Source organism: Netta rufina, assembly GCF_964035555.1.
Source record: "Netta rufina genome assembly, chromosome: 2".
Taxonomy (NCBI): domain Eukaryota; kingdom Metazoa; phylum Chordata; class Aves; order Anseriformes; family Anatidae; genus Netta; species Netta rufina.
Window position 1 is genome coordinate 42733164 of NC_140124.1, and position 23690 is coordinate 42756853.

Below are 23690 nucleotides of genomic sequence, written 5' to 3' on the forward strand. Positions count from 1 at the left end.
TTGGTTAGCCCTGAAGTGTTCAGGCATTCCTTTTTTTGGTGTTCTACTTGATGCTCATCTATAGGAACAGTTTCCAAGTATTTTTGTTGCTGATTAAGGTACTGTATAAAGCTACATCTTAACAAAGATACATAATCAACTCTGTTAAGTCTTCTCTTCCTGTTGCTATGTTCTCCTTCTCCCTCTCCTTTCCCTCTTTCTTATCTGTTGAATTTAATTCTAACTCTAATGTCTTCTTCCCCCTTAAAAAAAAAAAAAAAAAAAAAAAAGCAGCTGTTGAGATCTGAGACTTCTGTATTTATTTCTGACAAATCTTTAATATGGTGGTTTGTTGTTTATTCCTGTTATTTAAAATGTTTCATTCAGTAATCAAAAGAAGTAGGAATTACATCTAAAAGTTAATATAAAGTTAATATCAGCATTTTTCCCCTCTGAGCAGGTTAAATTGTAGGAAATACTATGACTAGTGAGAATTTCTGCGTAATTACCATCATTCAGACGTATGTTTAAAAATTAAGACAAGGAAATGGAAAACGAATTCTGGTGGTGCTGCTGGGCAGTTCCTATGAATTTCTCCTTCTGTTTGACATTTTCATTTCCATGACTCTTGCAGACATTAAGTCTCCCGGTCTTGTTTTCTCACAATCTTAATGTGAGCTAGGAAATTCCTTGCTAATGTTCTCGTCAGACTTGAAACCAATGTTACTATACTAATAACAAAGCCATTGTAAATGTAGATATTTCTTATTTAGGGAGGCACAAGAAGGACTCTCAAAGGCATGACTGATCTAGTGGGTGATAAAAAGGTCCCGGATTTATTTTACTGTAACTGAAAGTAAAGAAAGTCCTTTATTTTTGTAGCTCTTTACACCATCCTATCTTTCAAGGTCACAGCATTCCCTGACAACTTCTTGAAATACATGCAGAGGTGTACCATGTAAGCCTATGTTTGTTGTCTTTAAAAATCTTAAGTCTTTTATGGAAAACTTCAAGAGTTAATGATTGATGGGTGTTACAATATCCACAGGCTTTTCATAAATCTCAGTTGACACCCTGTTTTGTTGCATACAGGATTTCTCTTTGGTATAAACACCAAGAGCACCATATTCAGTTAAAGTCCTCATGCAAGCAATATAATCATGGAGCTCCTCAGGAATTCCTCCTGTCAGAAATTAAAAGGAGAACTTCAGAATTTGGGCTGCCAATAGCAATTTTGTTGAATATATTTATCCTGACTTGAAATTGAATCTTGCTAGCATGGCCTGTTCCAGGAAAAAAATAAAATTAAAATGTGTGGAACAAATAGACAACCTATTTAGACATATGATTGATTTAGAGATATTTTTACTTCATTTATTCTGAAGCCTGAATTTCGATCCAGGGAGAGGAGCAATGAGAGCATAACGCCATGACAAATTGAGCCAAGTCCAAAAAATGCTACTGTGAGTACCTCAGCAGGACTAAGTTTTATGGGAGATATAAGACATAGACTATACATTTCTGTTATGAGCGTATTTTTTAATTTTATTCTTTAAAACTGTGCAACAGGGCACCATAAAGAGCCACCAGCTATCTTTCAAGAAGCCAGCCAGATTTTTTTCAACAAACAAGCCAAAAAGTCACAAACAATTTTGCTCAGTGTCAGCTGTAACTCTGTCCCAATTTAATTTAAAAGCTTTGCAGTATGCAAAGCGGTTTTTATTAAAAAGCTTTCACACATTTACTTCCTTAGAAAAGCCATTCTGCTAATTAACATATCATATTTTTTCAGCCAAAACAGACCTCTGTGGTCACTTAAGTGAGAATTGACTTCAAACCCACTTCCAAACTTGCCCATTTCAGGATGAGTGCTGGGTTTCTAAAATATTGCTTCAACAGAAAATTCATTCTCTGGTGAGTAAGCTAGAGAAACAGCATAGAGGCCTTTGCATACCTTATATCTTGTGGGAATTACTCTGGCCTTTGATGCTCTAAAAGATTCAAGTCCAGGTTGGAGGCATTCCAGAGGGGGGAGACCCTTCACAGTGAAGCATTTTTTAGGCCTTTGGCGAGGAGAGTTACCTGAGTAAGAGCAGGCTCTGCCAATTTTAGACTTGACACCAAGACTTGGATTTAAGTCTTGATCTCTCAGCCCTGAATCGCATGCTAAAACTCCACGGGAATTCAGGGGGCAGTCACCTTCATCTCTCATGCACTTGATTATTTAAATAGTAGGCCAGAGGGGACATTTCTGGCTAAATGCTGGCAAGGCTGCTAACTTACATCAGGGAATGTCCATTTCAGCAGCCAAAATAGAATAGTTTTCCTGCAGCCCTGCTCACAGCCTTGTGTTATGGGAAGCCTTCAGTCACTGGCCCCAAAAAGCACGAAGAATTTTGTTTAGGAAACCATTTGCCACGAGCAGAAATAAAAAGTTTTCTTCCTCTCTAAAACCCCAAAGAATGCATATTTATTTTATTTTATTATCTATTTGAACATTTATATCCCATCTAATTATCAGTTATTGAATTGCCTGTGTAAAATCAGGCATTGCTGCTACACTGAGCACTTCTAATCAGGAGGATGCACTAAGCTATCAAGATGTCAGACAAAGAGAAAAATTGCAAATCCATCTTTACTTGATCTCACCATCCACCTCACAAAAATGCACATCTGTGGTAGATATTCCAGCCCAAAGGATGCTGTACAGTACAGGGATAAGGGAGGAGGTAATGGACTGCAGTTCATGGCAGCTCCTCCCCCTATTCCTATTGCATCTCCCAGTTACTGTGCTTTGTGCTTCATCCACCAAGAACATAATTCCTTTCTGCCTATATGAAAATCAAATTGATTTCTGCCAGTGAAAATACAGTTTGCATTACTGATGAATTGGGAGGCAAGTGTGCTGCTCTGATCACCTCCCCGAATCTGCCTGAAATCTGGAGTTAAGCAGGAAATCTGCCAGAGGGGCAATTTCTGCCTTATTTATATGTATTTTTCATACATACCTCTTCATTCAAAAAGAGCAGAAAGCATTTACACTGGTGGGCTGACTGTGGGCAAATAAGTAAAGAAAAGCTAAACTTAAATTATGTCAAGATTGTATCAAAAAGGCAATAACTCTGAATATTCTGATTAAGGCTGACAATCCAGCCTCAGCTCCTACAATTGTACTAAAATGAAATTTTAATGCCCAGGGGCATAATGCAAAGACAGATAACCAGTTTTAACCTTGAAATTTTTCTTTTGTTTACTAGTTTATTATTATGTATTACTGTAAGGCTTGCTTTTCCTATGTAATATTCATCTACAATTAGTTCAGCTATTTAAAAAAGGTACCGTACAGGGAGGATAGGCTGAGTGAGCCAGTATGGGTAGCTTTGAAAGAGCAGCATTAGTATGTGTTTAATAATGTATGGAGGCTGGAATTGTTCCATCATCAGCTTGTCATTCAAAATGTTTCCGATACAGCCATTGATCTGACATCTGTTTCGTGGTTTAATAAAGTTGTGATTGATGGCTTGAGTGGATATAATACAAAAACCTTTAGAAATATAAAAACTGAGCCATCTGATCACTGCTTTCAGTCCCTGTTGCTCAGCTCCTTTTTACTGCAGCACATACACATTTGGCCATCAACAGCAATAATCCACCTCTTCAATGGAAAAGAGATTTGCTGTATTCTTTCTCCTCCACTGTGCATTCCTGAAGGAAGTTTTCTGTTCTGCACTTGCCCAGTATAGGTTTCTCTCCCATCCCTGCTGTTAGCATCCATTTCAGATACCGCTTCGGTTCCAGTTTCCTCCAACAGATTGAGGCAGCCTTTGTTAGTCCTCCTTGGCAGAGGTGTAATTCCAGCTTTTTCACTCTCTCTTTCAGGACTGCCTCAGTGTAGTCATGTTTCATCTTCAAGCTTTGAGGCCCACACCAGTGGGAGAATGGGTTGAAGCCAGTTTCTTTTAGTAAAACTGCTAGCTCAACTGTGCTGCCTAATTGTTCTTTACACTTGCAGACAGTTCACTCAGTTTTCAGTTTCTAATCTAGAAACATAATAGGCAACTTATAAAATGGGCTCTTCATTGCACTTCTTAAATATCATCAATAACAACAAAAAAAAAATGTTTATTTTTTTTCTGGGTACTTCTGTATTAAAAGTACAGTTCAGGTAGAAGAATTGCAGTGATGCAGTGTGGGATTCTGCTGAAACTGCAAAGCACAGTAACTCAGCTTTCCTGGTCTACAGTATCAACAGAAATCTCTCAGTGGAATAACAGGCTTGTTATGCTAGTACATCAGTCTTATCTTTCACTTTGTTAGTTCTTTTTGTTGCCAGTGGAGCTTGATGATATCTCCAGAACCCTTCAATGGAACAACAAGCTTGTTATAAGTTTTTTATCTCCTATTTCCTTTGGATACTCCACGGTCACCAGTGGTTTAAAATGTCACCTAAAGGCCTCAGCAGAATAACTGCTTTGTTAGATAGGCTTGTGTGGGTTTTTTGTTTTGGTTTGGTTTTAATCTGCAATTCTATTTGCACGTACTTCAGCTACATGGAGCTGAAACACCATCGCATTCCCTTGATGTTCAGAGCCTTGTTACAAAAAGCACTGTCTGTTATTCTAACCGTCTGTCGCAGGGTCCCTAGGGAGTTACGGGGGGAAAGTTTCTTTGCAGTCTTGTGCCTTTCACATTATCAGGTGTTAATCTTGAAGCTCTTTTATTTTACTTATTGACTGTGTGGAAAATATTGGACTGAACCCATTGCAAATGCAGTTAGCGTAGTTCAAACTGCTTGAACTGAATCCCTGACCATTTACTCAGCCAAGGTCTAGGTCAAGTGCAAGCGATTAACACAGTTGAGCAATCTGTGGCAGGAGAATCATTTAAGAAAGAATTATTCTGGGAATTATTGGGAAGGAGAGAACAACAAAAGCATTGTTGAGGTTTATAAAAAACAATACCTCCTTCTCCCCCCTCTTCCCCCTCCATCTTTAAAGGCAGTCTCCATTTGCCTGATACATAGAATCACAGAATGGTTTGGGTTGGAAGGGACCTTAAAGATCACCCAGTTCCAACCTCCCTGCCATGGGCAGGGACGCTTCCCACTACGTCAGGTTGCTCAGGGACTTATCCAGCCTGACCTTGAACACCCCCAGAGATGGGGCATCCACAACTTCTCTGGGAAACCTCACCACCCTCTGGATAACAAATTTTCTCCTAACATCTGATCTAAATATCACCTCTGTTAGTTTAAAACCGTTACCCCATGTCCTATCACTATCTGCCTGAACAGAAAATTGCACTCTATCTTTTCAATAATCGCACTTTAAGTATTGGAAAGCCTCAGTGAGGTCTCCCTGGAGCCCTCTCTTCTTCAGGCTGTACATCCCCAGGTCCCACAGTCTGTTTTCATAGAAGAGGTGTTCCAGCCCCCTGATCATCTTCATGGCCCTCCTCTGGACTCAATCCATCAGACCCACATCCTTCTTGTGTTGGGGGCCCCACACCTGCATGAGTGCTTTTGCTGAGGACTCCTCGCCGCTCTGTGAGGTGTCATCTGCTTGCTCAAAGCAAGGTTAGCCCAGATTCCCTTTCAGAGAAGGATCCCAGCTCCCTGATTGGGGTGATAAAAGTTAAAACAAAGGAGCAGTGGTGAAACAGCAAAGTAAGAAGTATCAACCAAAATGGCCATAACTAATATTATTTCATTTTCATCAGCAGACAAATGCAATTCATAGAATTAATTTGCAGACGACTTCATGTCTGTGAACTAGAATATTTAGAGGCTGGTTTCACCACTGTTTCTTATACGTGGCAATTGCTTTCTCTTCTGTGATTTCCACAAGTTCCACCTGGTGATACTTTGAGAGGGCAATGATTATGTAGCTCAAAGCTGCCTCTTCCAAAGCAGTTTGTTATTTAGTGATAGCCATGCACTGTGTATAAAGTGAACTTTCTTATTCTGCAATAGTAAATAGAAACTGAAAGGCATAAAACCTATGGTATATGGTGTTACAAGGGGGTGGTATGCAGCATATCACCAGAAGATTCACCTTTAGTCATACTCCCAAAACCTGTTCATATGTCTTCTCTGGATGAATCAAAAATGTGAACTCCTAGCTTTGCTAGCTCCTAGTAGGTCATTTCCTAAATGCTTTGAATGTTAAAAAGGAAATGAAAGTGTATAAACAATGTATGTTCGTGTGAAATTGCATTGATACCACAAATAATATGGGAGGTCTGGATGAGAGAAGGTTTGTTTAGTTAAATTTGATTTGGTTTTAGTGATTTGGATAATATTTAGCTGAAAGAGGCTCTGTATTAGCAAAAAGTAAAGTAGGAAAGAAGAACAAATAATAGGTTAAAAAAATGACAATAATTCTAGGTTTGTAACGTCCTGCCACACCTGCAACTGACAAATGCAACAAAAGGTGGGAATCAAAAGTACTCTAAATGTCAGGCCTGTCATCTGTATTTTCTTGATGTGTTTCTCTTTTGTAAATGTGTTTTCAGTTTTGTAATCAAGGACATAACTCTTTGCCTTATTAGGATGAAAGTTCTTTTTGTTTCCTCGTCCGTGTTTAAAGTAGGCTCAGGTGAATCTGGCAGAAACGATGAATATGACTTTCCAGAGAAGTGGTAAATCCAATTTATCAGTAGTGCAAGAAAATCCTATGGGGCCTCTGTAGTCCAAGAAGAGTTTGAAGATCTTAGAGAGGTGAGGTTTGTTCTGCTAAAGTGTGATAATGTGAAAGGCAAGAAGTGTCTCCCAGAGGTGGTGCTTCCACAGTTCTGCTCTGCCAAGAGCTGGGAAACACTCCTGTGGTCGTGTCTCTGCAAAGTCCAGGTACATGACAATTGAGCTGTAAGAACAAATGCAAGTCCTGAATCCTTGAAGGGGTTACATCCTCAACTAGAAAGAGCAACATGACAAATTACATGGAAGAGTGACTACCGTTTGCTTAGCACTGTTGCAGTCCTTCATATAATACCAGTTCTGTCTGAGATGAGGTACTTGAATTATAGCAACATCAATCACGGACACTGTAAACTCCAGAAAGAAAAAAAAGGGGCATGAAGGTGATAGGCAACAGTAGCATACAACACAGCACAGGTAGGTATGTGAAGGGCATATATGGGAAGGAGATGGTTTGAATGACACTAACAATATAAATAAGGAGCTGAAAGTAAAATTGAGAAAATGTAACTTCAATATCTTGAAGAAATTTGTGATATATCAGGGGCTGGCCATTGAAATGAATTTGGCAGAGGTCATCATTTGGGACATCTAGAATTCATCTGTGACAAACACCTTAAAGCGTACTGGTGGGATTTTCAGGGGCTGATACAAAAAGCAGTGGCCCAACAGACATTTTTATCTCTAACATTTTTATCTCTATTTTTCTTTGGAATGAAACATCGTCATTTCAGTCCAAAGTAATGAGAATAACATAATTCTTATTTTCTATTCATTTAAGTGTGAAGAATTCAGGAAGTTTTGAAAACTTCAGAAAATATTTATTTAGTATGATACATGTACCAAGACTCAGACATGAGCTGTGCATCAAAATATCATTTTATTTTCAATGCCTGAAGTTTGCACAGTAGAGGAGTAAACATGCTGCAAGTAACCATTCACACTATTCACTTAATAAAAAAATAAAATAAAACACTTGAGCAGCAACCTTTGAATTACATTCTCAGCGTTGGTTTTTTTTTTTTTTTTCATAAAGAAAGCTTCACTTCCAGGAGCACTAAGACTTCATAGAAACACTAGATTAGGAGTGCTGCAGTGTTTCTGAAGGTGACACAATGCCATTCCATACAGTGGAGTTGAAAGTGGGTTTAATTTGAATGATTTTCAGTGCTATTTATATTTTAATGGCAGTGGCATAAATAACATAACCTATCTGTTGGACAAAGGCCTGGATCTGCAGATGCTCACAAAAATAACGTCCCATTGAATTTCACTGGCTTTTCCTGCAGTGTATCCCATTGAACTTCAGTGCATAGTGCATTTTACAGTTAATCCACATGACTTATCAGGTGGTTGGCAAGTTGATAGCCCAAAGGTTTAAACTTCCTCTAAGACAAATTGCCAGTGTTTCGAGGTATCTTTCTTATTTTCATCCGGAAAGAGCAGCCTGTACAGGGTTCATTCATTTGTGAAGCAAGGTTAAATGAAGGAGCTAAAGGTACAGTCTTCATACACTGCGTAAGACACTGGTGTCCTGTATATATAGCCTGAAGTTCTCAAAAAAGGGTAAGCTTTGTTCAAATGATTTACAATTCCATAGGGAGCTGCTGATGGCAATAACCTCTATGCCCTCAGATGGTATTTTATTATTTGTGAGTTATGGGCGATTCTGTGTCAGTGCTACGGCACTGCAGAATCCTCTTGCTCCTAAAAGACTCAATTTGGGAGGCGAGCTCTGCTATAACTAATATTTACTATGAAACAGCTCAGTCAGCACATTTCATTAAACTGTAACAAGGGGTTTGAGAGCAGCTGCATCGAGTGAATTTGGGAGTTTGCTGAATTGAGTTGTTTTTCTAGCAAGGTAAATGAACTGTTGAGCATGGCAGATTTCTACTGTGTGGCAGATGAGAGCTGCACCATGTTGGGATGGGTCCAGGGGAGCAGTCGTATCTCAAAGAGGCACAATCCTTTTCCAGTCCTATGGAGGACTACTCTATCCTCTGGGATTCATTAAGGCTTTTGAATGTGATAGGCACACCTGTGTGCACCCAATTTTGCCTTTTTAATTTTCGCAGGTTTTATATTGCAACAGCCAGTTTCCTGAGAGCCTAGTTTGTAAATGTCCGACTTACTGAGCATTGGCCCGTCTCAATTCCCCGTTTTCCTATGCTGAACGTGTTTCTCTTGAGGATTTCCCTCAAACGAGTATAATATTTCTAAGAAGTAAACTGATTTCACTGATGCAAAAATTTCATCCTGTATTTTCTTGCCTGCCAACCAATACTATGCACAGGGTTTACAGAATAGGCCAGATATGTTATGATTCCCCAACTGATTTTACAACCGCTTTTTTTTTGTATCAGCCACTAAAGCACCTAACTATTCCTCTGCTCTCACATTGTTTACCATGATTCTGCTCTGCTACCAACCCTTCCCACCTAAAACACCTGCACCGGCCTCAAAAATGAATGTATTTGGTCTTACTTCAATGACCATTTTTGACAGTGCTAATTAGAGTGATAAAAATGTAATAACGAGCTAAATTGAGTATTTGGCTATGATGCCACTCCCACAGATGTTATTGCCTGGTCTAGCCATGGAGTCCAAATTGGTGCTCAAAAATTTAGTAGCCCAATTTTATAGTAAAAACTTCTGCTGCCTTTCTTGTAAGGTGCAGTTGCTCCTGACTAGCTATTAGTTGGGCTGATTTCCTTTAAAGATAAGACTTTTCTAAAAAAAAAAAAAAAAAAAAAAAAGTAATAAAGTTTTTGCTAATAAATGGCTGCTTTGCCAAGTTGCCCATAATTTGATTTATTTTATTTTAATGGAGGTGTTCTTCTTTGATATAAGAAAAATAATATCTTTTTTCATTTATGCTTTCTAGAAGATTAGTCATATTGCATATTCACGGAGTTTATTAATAACTAGAAAACAATGCAATTGGCAACACCTTCAGATTTCCTTGATGTGTTACAGGGCACAGGGAATAGAAACAAATATAATAGAAACAAATATAATAGAAACAAATTCCACTCCCTGTATGGATATTGGTGTAAAAAGGAGGTTTCCTTGCTTTATTTGTATAGCTTGTGCCTGAACTATGGAAAGCAGAAGACCACTGACCTTCCCAAAATTTCTGTCCTTTGTTTCAAACTGAATGTAAAAGAGCTGGAAATGAGAAATGATTGATGGAAAAGTTTAGAGTAATTAACTGCAACAGAAGGCAAAGAAAAGAGTGATACATTTCAAGGCTTATAAATCCACCTTTTCTTGTCATTAATTTTCATACAAATGTCATGACCAGCCTTCCATTTTCACGTTTTCCAAAAAGAAGAATATGGCTTAGGTATCATGACATTGTCTTGAGCTTATTTTTAATATTAGGATTTTTATGTTTTTGCATACATTCTTGGACATATATTCCAAGGAGTGGTAATATATGATTGCAGTTACAAGTCTGGCACAGAAGTGTGAAGGATTAGTGCCTCTGGCCTGTAATTATTCCACAGAGATTTTTACAGACAGTTAGGCCTTTTGCAAATGAAGAAATTGCAACACTGGCTTTTAGTTTGAAGAACTTCTTTTGTAACCAGTTCAGCTCGTGTAGCTGTGGAGTTCCTATGGAATCACTTTAACCCCATCTACACATAGCGTACAGATTTTGGCCAAACATCTCTTGGATGGCTCAGTGGCATTGCTAATGCAGACAGGGCATTCAAGGCAAAGTCCAGATTCTCATCATGATGGACTACTCTAAGCTGTTCTGGTTATGGCAGCTGAACTAACTGGCCCCTTTTTCTCGTTAAGAAAAGTATACGTTCTACCAATTTTGGTTAGCTGTGGTTTTACTTTCTACCTCTTCAGTGTGCCTAGCATTGAAATTCATTTGATTCTTACCAAATAATCTCATTTGAGATTTGACTCGTTAACTGACAGTATCAGGAAATCCCCTATAATAATAATGGAAAAGATCATAAACTAAAAATTTGCTGTCAACCGAATGTTCTAAATTCCTGTGCCAAAATGCATCATGAATGTCAAATATATTTTGACATTTTTATTTCCTTGAGTTCAGTCACAGTATGGACAGCTGTGTCTTGGTGGTTGTATTTTATGGCTTTAATCTCGCTCTGTTTTCATCTTCACGCTCTGTGTAGTCTTTCTCATGGTCCGTCACAACAAGCAAAAAGTTCCAGTCCTGAGGCTAGGATAACAGTTAAGCAGATGCTGTTTCAGTTCACAGTGACAATTCCTTCAAGGCCATTGGGGGCTATTACCACTGGGCAGGCTCGCCGAATCCCCTCTACCCACCCACCCCCATCCTGAGATTAAATTCATTGCCCCTGAAATCAGCCACTAAGTGAGAGGAATCTGCAAATGCCCTTCTACAGCTTCATGAATAGCCAATTTTGCACTTTCTAAATGTTAACAATGCTAATATATATTTTAAAGTGAGGCTTGGGAGCTCAGTGTAACCCTTATGTGTCAGCAGTGATCCTTCTATGTAAAGTAAATCATGCAAAGTCCTATGGTTTTAAAGGTGCTGGTATAAATTTATTTGATAGAAAAATGGCCACTTCGTCATCTTTGTCATATTATTGGAACAGAAAATCTGCCATGCAGTTAGGACTTTCTCCATTGCAAATATTTGCACAGCACTTCATCACTTCATATCTTTTTTTTTTTCTCTCTCTTTTTTTTTTTTTTTTTTTTTTAATTTGAATAGAAGGAAAACAGAAAGGGAAGGTTTTGCAGATCCACAAGAAGCGATGCAAAATGAAGATGTCCAGGCTGTCATGGATGTCAGGCCGTGTTCCAAAGTCAGTAGTGTATCAAAGAACCTGAAAAGACAACCTAGTCTAGAAATAGATACTACTAGGACCTCTTGGGGAGAACAATTCTCTAAATGCTCTGTAGCTTTTAGAAAAGGGCAGGCAGGCTGTTTTCACCCATCCTGCTTGCTTGCCTGTACAGGCTGAGGTGCAGTTGTGCAGCACTTGTTCCTTTCCACATGGATGGAGCAGAGGGATCAGAAAAGTTCACTGGTAACTCCTGTTAGGACCCACATCAAATGTTTTAAATGTATGCCTTTAACAAATGCTAGAGGTTGTTGGATTTTGGTTTGATAGCTGTAGATGGGCTTTCTCACCTGTGATGCTTATTTTTTTCCATGACTGTGTGTAGCATCCGTGCCTCGTCACTGATGACATATAAGGGAATCTCTCAGCATTGCCTCCTGATGCAAGGAAGGGTGAGAGTTGTTTTTCAGATTCTCAGTCCCGGTGTTGCTTGTGACTATTCTGTTAAAGTAGTGTTACTACCTTTTCTTCTGTTGCCAGGTGGATCTATTTGAAGCATTCCCAAGTGTCTGCGAAGAAGCATAGAGGAAAGCCAGGTGTCCTAATAGCAATTCGGGAGAGTACAAGAGACCGTCTCGTCTCTCTGTTGTCCTTATCATTTGTTATAGTTTTCCCATCATTGACAGTAATACTTCATTCACCTGTCACATCACATTCCACTTGGGAGGATGTAGTATGTTAAATTTTTTGTCAGTTTTAATATTGAGCAATGATTTATGATATTCAATGAAATTAATTTATTACAAATAATGTCTGGAGCTCTAACTGTGTGTTATGACACATTTGAAGGATCTTGTCCTCTCTTAGAACACCCATCTATTCATTTCATTTGCCATTTGGAGTATGTATCGTGTAGCATTTTCAAGCTGTAACTATGCAGCCATTTACAAAGGAATGGAAAAATGTCTCTAAACTTTGTATTTCACCTAGGTTAAAAAAAAAAAAATCTGTAAAGCCAGTTGTGACTGAGACTTTTCTCTTTTCCATTTTCCCTTTTCCCAGCCTTGCCTTTCCTTATCTTGAATTTGCCCTTTGGCCAAGACTTCACCATGGTTTTGAGCTGAGTGCAAGGTCTGAGAACACCTCCCTTTCTCCCTCAGTCTGCTGCCACCCCATGGAAGCACAGCTCAACCAGGCAGCATTGTCATGCTCGTGAGGGACACAGTAATGCATTGCCTGGATGGGAGCTGACAACGCTCTGAGAAATATGACAGTACCTCTGCCCTTGATCAGGCTTCCCATTTGAAAGTTTTCATTTTGGTAATTACATCCTTCCCAGATCATAGCTGGAGTCATTGATCATACTAATATCATTATAACTGATTCCTGTAAGTCACCTTTTAAAGACACTTTCTATGGTTTCTTTCCCCCCTATATCTTCTTCCTCTGCCGTCCTAGGATAAGACTTCTTCTGTCTACTGTTCATCTGATTGATTAGAAATGCCACATACTTCCTTTACGTATGGCCTGGTAATATACACATCACATTTCTTCCCTCGGGATCTTAATCAGAACAAGTAATGGCCTTTAGCTTTTCTCATTAGCAAAATGGAAAAGCACCATACCCAATCCATTAGAAATACAGCATTGTAATATGAGCTTATAGAAAAATGGCTGCATGCCAGCGGACATGGAGTGAGTTTACCTTAAAGGATTTTCAGAAGAATTAAAAAAAAAAAGTCACCCTTTATGCCTGGCAAGCGAACGTTTTGAGCCATAACTTATCACACCTGCCTGTCAGGCATTTTGCTGTTACTCCTTAAGTGCTGTTTGGACAGCTCTGTCATATAAAGGGCATTCATAAAGAGGAAATATGGGTGTTTGTACTTGTATTTATGTCTTCCCCAATGTTGATTCCCTCCATGGATTATCTTTCTCATATTCCATCTCTTATCAGAATTTGAGGAGGGGGGGAGGAAGTTGGGGAGATTTTGTTATGTTTTGCTTTGTTTTGAATTTTTCACATTCTGTGAAATAAGAACAAGAACAACCATAATGGCTTACTTGTCTACCTGCCATTTTCCTGAGAATACTAAATACTATGCTTTTTTTTTTTTTTGCTTTTTTTTTTTTTTAAGCCCTGCCTGAAACTGTTTACAGGGCTGTGTATACCAAGAGTGAGGACAAGAGGTGTTTTTTTGTTCGTTTGTTTTCCACTGAAATGGATTGCTTTTCACTTGGCCTGGACTTTATTAGCCCAAGGAAAAAAGCTATGTAAATTCATACCCTAGTATTTGTGCTTATGTTATCCAGAACTCTAAGGAGGTGTTCAAGTACAGGACTGTACAGATTGATAATTGCTTCGAATTTGAATGTATGTGAGCTGACACAGTCTCCTTTGGAAAGCCAGAACTGAAGGAATTCAAAGAACAGCCTTGGAATGCTGCAATTTTGCCAGCACTGAAGCACATCTGTTTTACTGGCCCCTTCAAGCATTGCTAATGTGATTCAAGGGAAAAAAAGGGCACTGAGAACACCCATAAAGCTGTATTTTAGATAATGTGTTATGTTGAGTGGGTGCTCACTTTTTCTTAAAAAACAGAAACAACTCAGGTTTCCTAGGTCTTAAGTTGCTCCCCTGTACAAAGTGGGAATCAGAGCTGAAGCATTCAGCTAGTATTCTTGATTGCTTTACTTATGGTTCATCAGCTGTGCTGATCACATTTTCCCAACAAAATAAAGTATCTCAGTACAAGGTAAAGAAAATAGTGCATGGAAATAGTGTGAAAGACATGCAGTACTCAAAATGAGCGATATTCTAAAGGGACATCTTTAGGGAATTTAAGTGGGGAAACTGCTTAGACCACAAAAAAGGAAAGGTTAAGGCAAGGAAGGATGACTGCTCTTTGAAGTATCAGGCATTTTTTCCCCTTCTTTCATTTTCCATTTTTTTCTTTTTCTGTTTTATTTTACTTTTCAGTATTTTTCTCTCCCCTCCTCCCCTTGGATGAAGCAATGACAAAGTGGGAGAGCTTCTGTGTTTTTACCACAAAATCAGTTCAGGAGTTCAACACCGTAAGCGACTCATTAAATTGTAGACAAGCTCATGACATGGCCATATAGTTCAGCCCCCTTAGCCAGCACCCTGATAAAAGGCAAGGTTTCTGCTTTGGTTATGCAGCCCTGGAGCTGATGCGCTCTGATGTTTCAGAGATTCTCCCACAGCTGATTAACCGGCTTAAGGACAGGCTCTGCAATATTCTAACTCAGTCACGCTCCATCTGTAGGGCATTGACATTAATTTTAAGGGGACCTTTATCCCAACATAATTTAAGGATTTTGCGGAGGGCGAGAAAAAAGAAGCCCTCACAAAAATGCTATAGCCACCTTCCACAGCCCTGCCATCTAAGCAGAGCTAACGATCATGTAATGCATGTAAAGATTTTAACAGACCTATTCGTATGCTAATGAGAAACAATGTTTTGTACTGCATTACTTTAAAACATAGTACTTTAGATGTATTGAAGTTGCTATCGGGCATTAAAGGTTAATACTCTCTTTTTCCTGCCCTGACCACATACGAACAAGTAACAGACAGAAGAGGAGCTAGCTGAGCAACATTCATGATTTCCAGTTTGTGGGAAATTCATCTTACGAAATTTGCTTTCGTTCTGAATCATCTTTTAAAAACCCAAAACAGAAAGATTCTCCCATGAACCAGAAATTCCAAACAAAAATTAATTTTTGGAAACAATGGCTCACGGTGTTTCCAACACAAAATATACTCTGTGAGATCCTGACAGCTGCCAACTGGTATAAACATCCCTCTTGGTTGCTGCCTTGCTCCATGTCAGCTTTCAGGCAGCAGCTGCAAAGCACTCCCAGGATTTTGTGTTCCAGAGCAGCCCCACCATGTCCAATGCTTTGGGCAGGCTTCCAGATCTCCTAATGAGTCGGCTTACAGGTTTGCTTACTGAGGAAGCAATCAGTCCTGGGAGCCATGCAACCGACAAGTTGGAAAACACCAGAAACGTTGCTTTGGGCACGTGACATTGTGGGATTATCCTACAAGAAAAGCAGGGTACAAGCTCAAAGCTTGCGTGAGAACTGCCGGTTTCCAGGTGTGCAGGAGGAGACAAAGATATTTCAGAGCTTCACCTGAGACAAGGTAGAACTGGGCTCTGGGGGCTTGCAGACTCCACATTCAACCATCCCAATGCCACGTTTAGCAGCCTGGAAGCCCCAGGTGCATGTTTTGCAGGACATTCAGCTACACACACCTGGCAGCAGGATAATTCTGCTTGCATGCTAAGGGCCCAGCATTTCCCAAAGGGATTGCATTTCCCCCTGCCTAACCCTTGCATGTCCAGCATAAATACAGGAAGGCCAGCTTTTAAGGTATCCCTACTGCCACTGTTAGCCCCAAAAGGAAACACAGGCTATATCTGGAAGGTATTTTGTGATCACTGAATTGCTAAGGTCTTCCCCATCTCTAGACACAGCGTGCTTGTGGACAGCTGTTTGTTATGAAGCTTTGAGATAGTTTCTTTTTTCTTTTACTTTATATATATATATATATATGCGTATATATATATATTTGGATTCTAGGGATCTTCTACAGAGAAAACAGTAACATGTTTTAGCTGCTTTTAAGAATGTCCAAGGTGTAGTTTGATGCTGTAATGCCATCAAACTAATATATTTTGCTAATACATTTTTGCTAATATATTTCTGTCAGGCGTGACTGCTTTTTCATGCAGGAGGTGATGAAATTCCTCCTGTTCCCAGGATAATTAGAACTACTAATATTCAGGTGACTTCTTGTGCCTTTATGTGGTGTGCTGGTTTTGTTTGTTTGTTTTGATTATTTTTAAGCTTGTAATTGTCCTTGCTTCCATCTGTTTCATTTTTGGACAGTTGGACTACTCTTAAGTCTCTTCTGAAAGAGCAAATGGAAGGTGTATGTGATTGATGAGCAACTGTTATTTAACAAGCCTAAGTGGTTGTCGTGTTGTTTTAATAAAAGATTCATGCATACTGTATGGATGTTTGCAGACAACTAGCCTGCTTCTTTTTAGACTCTTCAAATTCATGACGATGTAATAGCCTCTGGAAGACACGTTTACCTCTACAAAGCAATTATTTGTTCATATAAATGGACCTGTTATTAATAATAGCTTAACATGCTCATGTGTTGAGAGTTCCACTGACACAGTTATTTATTTACTTATTGTGAAAATGTAATGTACAGATCAGGCTTCCTGCTTCTTACTAGCAGCCATTCATCAAGGATTAATTGAAGAAATTGTATTCAGATGAAAATTCATAAGAGTTTCCAACCAAAAGGGTGCAGGGGGAATTTTTATGTTAGAAGAAACTGATATAATTCTGCTGCATCAAACCTTTATTTCTCAGTATACAGAATCTGAAAAAAATATAACTGTGACAGAATCTCTGTGATTACTGACGCTGGCTGGCCATGACTGATACATTACACTCGTTTGTTAAGATACAGTCACTGTACCCTGGTTTTATATAGGGTGCTTCAGTCAAGACAGTCTAATAAATTGTGCACTAACCCACGCTCAAAAACTTGCCCCAGAGATCTCATAATGTATATTGATAGAACAAGTTCATAGAGTGTGTTAGAAAAAGATAAAAATGCCCCTTTTATAGAGAAATGAATAAGAACTGAAAGAACTGAAGAATCAAGAACTGAAACTCTGAACACCAGAGTCTTGGTCTTTGCTTTTTTAATCATAGCAGTATTCTTGCTCTCTTGCAAATGTATCCATCAGACCCATGAGATACTAAGAATTATGCAAAAAAAAGTAGTTTTCACATCTTGAAGCTATTCATACGCGCTGTCACATATGGAGAGTCAGTCTACAGTTCTGTACAGCCTCCTTAGATCTCTGCCTACAGTAGAGGTTTTGTCACAAGGAAGGCAAGAGTGAAAATATCATGGGGCTAGGTGCACTGACATTGACTTCCAGGATCATTGGCAGTCTGAGGTTGAGTTTCATAGCCATGTATAGACTGATAAACACAATGTGAAAAACTTGCTGTAAAGAAGCGTTCCTGAAAGAAACTTGCCTTTAGTGAAAGATACAGTCAAAATGGGAACTTAATTTTCACAGCCTAATGGGTTTTCTTCCATTTTCTGCCTTTCCATACACTGGTAAGATACCAGAAAGCAATTTGAGACTTTCACTAGGTTCCTTTGTAATACCAGACTTCGGGCTCTAAAACCTGCTTAAGATGAATGTGCCAGTTTTTGGTTTATTTGTTTCTGTAGACACTCCTGGATTGTTGTTTACATTAACTACAGATTTTACCAACACAGGCTTTTGTATGCTAGTGCACAGCTGTATGCAGTGATCTGATTGTTCTCACATTTGTTTACTCTAAATAGTCTTTATCTGATTAGTCCTGATCACTCTATTTTAGTAGCAGACCTGAATTCAGAAATAAAGACCTGTTAACTGTGGGGGGTTTCGTTCTTCTGCACCGTTTCTTCAATACCTTTGTATTACTCTGATTTCCAAAGGTAGGGATTTGTGAAGGATACTTAGAACTCCTGAAGAGAAAAGGAGATTAGTTAGTAAATATAGTTCTTGAAGTTATTATTCCCTCTACCTTCATTTAACTTGCTCGGAGAATTAGGTAACATCTCATTAGGAAGGTTGAAAGGGAAGTGATAGCCGGTGTTCCTAAATACATTTGTATTACTGAGCAGCAGGGAAGGAAGGTTAAATCTTGTAAAGGTTTCTATTCTCTGCCTGAACAATGAGTGCAGTGGCCCAGTGATGGGATTCTGTTGAATGACAGTGCTATACTTGATAGGGCTTTGGTAATTGTGTGGTAAAACAGCATTAGATTTTAGGCCAGGCAGATAATTATTAGCAAAAATATTGTAATATATGCAAAAACTCCATAGCTTTTATTCTCGTGTTCATTAATTGGGAAAAACTAAGATTAATAACAGCCATAGAATAATTACAGGATTGAGCTGGAAGATGAGAATGCTTCTGGGTAGTAAAAGATATTTGAAGTTTAAAGTAAAAACGTGACTGCTGGATATTGTATTTCATTGAACCACCAGTGGTGCTGATGAACTAGATGGTCCTTTTCTCTTCCCGAGTTCCTGCATCTCCATGTCAGACTATGGGATAAGAGGACGCAGCAAGACAATGTTCTTTTCTGGTGGAGAACAGGGTATTTTCAAATGAGAAGGTGGAACCAAGGACAAAAAAAAAGTGCAGTTTTATTCTATGTTTCATTAAAGTTATGACCACTTCACAAGGGTCAATGAGAGATGCAGTTTTTCTTTGCAGGGAAAGAGATTTGAAAGTGGAAGGGCAGGTTTCCTTCATAAGAAAATAAAAGAGGTGATAAAAATAAATCCAGCCAACAGGCTCATTTCCTTCAGTTTTCCAGCAATGCAAATGTTTTCACATAATTCTGTTAGTGATGCAGTGTCTAGACTTCTCAGATGGTTTAAAAAAAAACACAACACATACACACAAATAAACCCTGGCATTAATTCTGAGAATCCTAAAAAGCTAAGTCATTGTCACTGTACTGTGGCTCATGCAGCGATATGGAACCACACAAAGTCACTGAAGACCAGACTCTGGAATCTCTGCTCATTTAAGATACATGGGTTAGCATTTTCTCACATAAGAAGACCCATTTAATCTTCCTTCAGCAGGCTGATGTGGTACAATGCTTAACAGCATATGCTGGTGCAGGGATTCTGCAGTTTGGCTCTGTCCTTGGCTGAAAAGGCTCTGTGCCTTCTCGGGGTCGTGTGGGTCGATGAAATTGGGAAAGCAATCTTTAATTCTTGCAACAGGTAGACATTTTTATAAAAATAAAAGCAAAACAAAGCAGCGTTTTCACGCTAATTTTATAAAAGCTCCTTCTTCCTTATCCTTAATAAGCCTACTAATCCTAAGTGCTCAGAGTTTCTGAATCTACTGTAAACTTAAATGCTAATATCTCATTTTGTAAATTCTGATTTTCTATCTACCGAGAAACAAATTCGTTGTTGATCAGGTTATCAACTGCTGTCACTCTGTAAAATCTCCTAATGCTCAGAGTGGCCAAGAGAATTAACATACAACCAGTGGCCTTCTTGTAATCACAGCTGTGTTATTTCACAGGCAACTAGGCTTAAAAATAGAATTGTACTTTAGGGTAGTTTCATATGGTTTCTGTTAATGATAACCTTCAGAATTTAAATAGTGTGTGGTCAAAGTCTGCTGGTGGTATAAATGGAGTCTTGTAAGAGGCACTCTGTCTTTCAGGCACTGTCTCAGCTGAAGCTCAGCACCTAATGACTGGAATAAGAGGTGTCTGCAGTGCATCTCACCTGCTAGGCGCTTGCCTGACTCTGCATTAACTTGTGCCCAAGAAAGGCTGACTAGGGCAAATAAATAACTGGACATTGTCTGCACCTTACTCCCAGGTCACTCAACTCCACCTGTGATGGGAGAAACACATTGTCCTCCCTCAATGTGCTCCCCTGCTGTGCAGGCAGCTGCTTTCCTCCTGTTTTTTTTCTTCTCAGTGCCTGCTGCCTTTATGGGCTTAGTGTTTACTGCAGGCTCAAGGAGTCTTGCTGGAGCCAGGCTGCGATACCCCACTGTTTGCAGATCTGTAAGAACTGATGTTGCCCTCTGAATTAATCATGATCCTTCCCACAGTTTCATTTTGTCCCTCACCCCTCCTTATTTGTTACCTACCTCCTTTTGATTAACTCTTTGTAGTCATTCAGGGACTCTAAAAGGAGAGCAGATGTGTGTGTATCGCTACTCCCTCATTTTCCACCTTATATATTTTTTCACATGCTTAAGCAGTTTTGAAAAGTTAAAGACAAAAATCCCATTAGAACAAGGTGTGAACAGAATTGCTAATGTAGCATGTAGAGTAAACTGCTGCTCTGATGAGTGCAGCCTGAATTAAGCAGACAGGCATTGTGAAGTGTGCATTATATTATAATACTGCGCATCTTCGGTGCTGAGAACCTGGACTCTGTGTGTTGCATGAAGAAACTAATATAATCACAGAATCACATAATGGTTTGGATTGTATTGAAAGGGACCTTAAAGATCATCCAATTTCAACTCCACTGCCATGGGCAGGGACACCTCCCACCAGACCAGGTTGCCCAAAGCCTCATCCAGCCTGGCCTTGAACGCTCCCAGGAATGGGGCATCCACAGCTTCTCTGGGCAGCCTGTCCCAGTGCCTCAGTGCTCACATAGTAAAGAATTTCTACATATTATCCATCTAAATCTACCTTTTTATAGTTCTAAACCAGTATTCCTTATCCTACAGTACAAACAAATTAAGAGAACAGGGTACCATCAGCAATGTCTCTTTTTTTTTTTTTTCTTTTCTTTTTTCCCCCTATATAGAAATTACCATCTTTTAAAGTATCAGAGTGCCAAACAAGCTCCCGGAAACCCTCCAGATCTGTCACCTGTTCATAGAGTCGTTATTCATTTTACTGTCATAAATAAACAGCTTCTACTTTTAGACCCACAAAGCCTGTACAGTTGAAGAAGAATGAACAATGCTTTCTTCTGCTTTCTAAATACTTTGTTGAATGACCGATCACTTTCTAGCTCAATAATCTTTAATCCTGATGGAAGAGTATGACAAAGAAAGAATGGGGTTGGATTTTTCAGATTCTCTTATTTCAGTGTTTACAATACTAATATTTAGTGGAATTAACTGGGTGCTCTTAAGCCAATCACGTGAGATGTGCTGCCTCCCTTTCAGATGTATATAGGGACAAAGAACTCGTGTGTGGTTTATGGAGAAGATAAATCTCAGTAATGTTATGATGGAGAAGTCTATTTTTTCCATTTGCCTACTTACAAGTTACATTAATTTCTTGAGATAGGTGGGAAGCTATATGCAGATTATATGCATGAGTACCGGACCTGTGCTCACCATGGAGCCCCATCACAACAGAGACCCATAATTAAGGGATGCCCATCAAGGAGAATCTTCATCATGTGTGGTCCTGAGCAGGTGGATGTGGCCTGGAGGAGGCTGCGGCCCATGGAGAGCCCCCGTAGGAGCAGGCCCCAGGCCAGAGCTGTAGCCCGTGGAGAGGAGCCCACACAGGAGCTGGGGTCTGGGGGGAGCTGCTGCCTGTGGGGGACCCGTGCTGGAGCAGTTTGCTCCTGGGGGATGGACCCTGTGATATGGAGCCGTGTGGGAGCAGTTCTTGAAGAGCTGCTGCCTGTGGGAAGCCCTCACAGGATCAGTTCGGCAAGGGCAACATCCCTTAGGTCCCCACATGGAGCAGGGGAAGAGACTGACAAAAGGAGCAGCAGAGACAAAGCGTTAGGGACTGACTGCAGCTCCCCTTCCCCGGTGCCGCTTGGGGGGAGGAGGTGGAGGAGGGTGGATGGGGGGAAGGTGTCTTTAGTTTGTTTTTGTTTGTTTGTTTGTTTTCCACTGCTCTAGCTTGTTAGTAATAGGTAATAGATTCTATTAATCTCCCTATGCTGAGTCTGTTTTGCCCGTAACAATAATTGTTGAGTGATTTCCCTGTGTTTATCTCAACCCTTGAGCCCTTTTCATTGTATTTTCTCCCCCCTTTCCCATCAAGGATGGGGAGTGAGAGAGCAGTTGTGGTGGAGCTTAGCTCCCCAGCTGGGTAGAATTATTTCATTTATGCCATTGTTGCAACTAATTTTGCTCAGATTATTTTTTTAACTGTTTTTAACATTGTTTTAGGGCCCCAAGCAATTTAACCAACAGGTTGAACCACCGTTACAGTGGGCATTTATATGAGCAGAATACGTTATATACAGGGAAGAAGTCACATTTTTGGAGTTCTTCATGGAGTCTGGCACAACTGGGGCAATCCATGCTCTTGCACTACCACCAAGAGCAGTGCTTGCCAGCAAAAACACCAAGGGATTCCCAGACAGTTTCAGCTGTGCTACAGAACTCAATGCCAAAAGGTTTTGCAAAAAATAGAGTGGTCTAAATTAAAAGGCAGTTGAATAATTTGATGTCTTTGTATTAGAGCTCATATGTGGTTGTGTATAAGGTAAGAGGATGGAAGACAACTGCACCTTATGAGTCTCAGCAGTGATTTTCTGGGTTCAGGGAAGAATTCTGAGGAAGTCTAAGCTAAATAAGGCCACTTTAGTTTTAAATTAACACTGGTAATTAAAATATTTATACGTTTGAGTGAAACTAGCCTGGGTAGGTATTTAAAGCCCCTATGGGTCATTGCAAAACTGAAAGAGTGAGAGCTTCAGGTTAAATATTGACGTGTTTAGAACAATGCCACGCAGCGGATGTCACCCCAACATACATGCATGTGATGGCAACACCACAAAGGAGAATGAATGGAGCGGAAGCTGCTCTGGAACACCCCGCTGTAGCATTCTCATTAGTTCCTAATCCTTAAGGCAGGAGAATAGTCCAACTGTACTGAGTACAATAGGGATAGTTGGCCTAATGTCTTTGGTGGGTTAGCATTCATAAAAAAAGTACTGAATTCAGTTCTATTTCTGAAGAAGAAGAGAAAGGAGCTGCAGAAAATCATGTCCTGTTACAGGCACACATACACGGGAGATGCTCCTGTCTCTCTTTGTGTCAAGAGAAGGAAAATGCTGTGGATTTGTATTCACAAATATTGTAATGATTTTCAACACAATGTTCTGCTCCTATTACAAGTGTATCTTCTGTCACCTATGTTTCTCATTGATTATTTGTTCTGTAGAAAACAATTTCATTGAAATAACTTTTTTTTTTTTTCTTTTACTTTACTTTTTCATTACTTGAATGAAAAGTAAATGATTCTTACTCCAGGATTTAGCTCTTGGATTCTCAAACATGACGTTCTCATTCCCTCAGGCCTTTCTCCAGTCTGTACCCCACTCTGCAATTTTGTAATGCATGTTTGTGACAGGCATATCAAACCATCCAGTTAGTTTAGAACTGAGGTGAGAGAGTGCTTTAAATGTAAATTTTACTATAAACAGCAGAATAAATCTTGCAAGCACTTCCTAGCTCTGCCAGGAAGCAAATCTATATTTAACGCATTTTAAAATTCATCAAATACATTCTGGGCTGATTCAGATCTTCAGTGTGTCTTTGAAGATAACATGTAGTGGAAGTGTCATACAGTCAGTTGTGGGATTGGGCACATTCTGAGATTCTTGTCAGTGAAGA

General features: G+C 39.5%; 1 protein-coding gene across 4 annotated transcripts in view; it reads left to right on the forward strand.

Annotated features, from left to right (window-relative positions):
* The window catches only part of RBMS3 (RNA binding motif single stranded interacting protein 3), a gene marked incomplete at its 3' end in the record, with an annotated part of 439432 nt that overhangs the window by 403881 nt on the left and 11861 nt on the right, over positions 1-23690 (forward strand). The gene's annotated exons all lie outside the window — the stretch shown is intronic.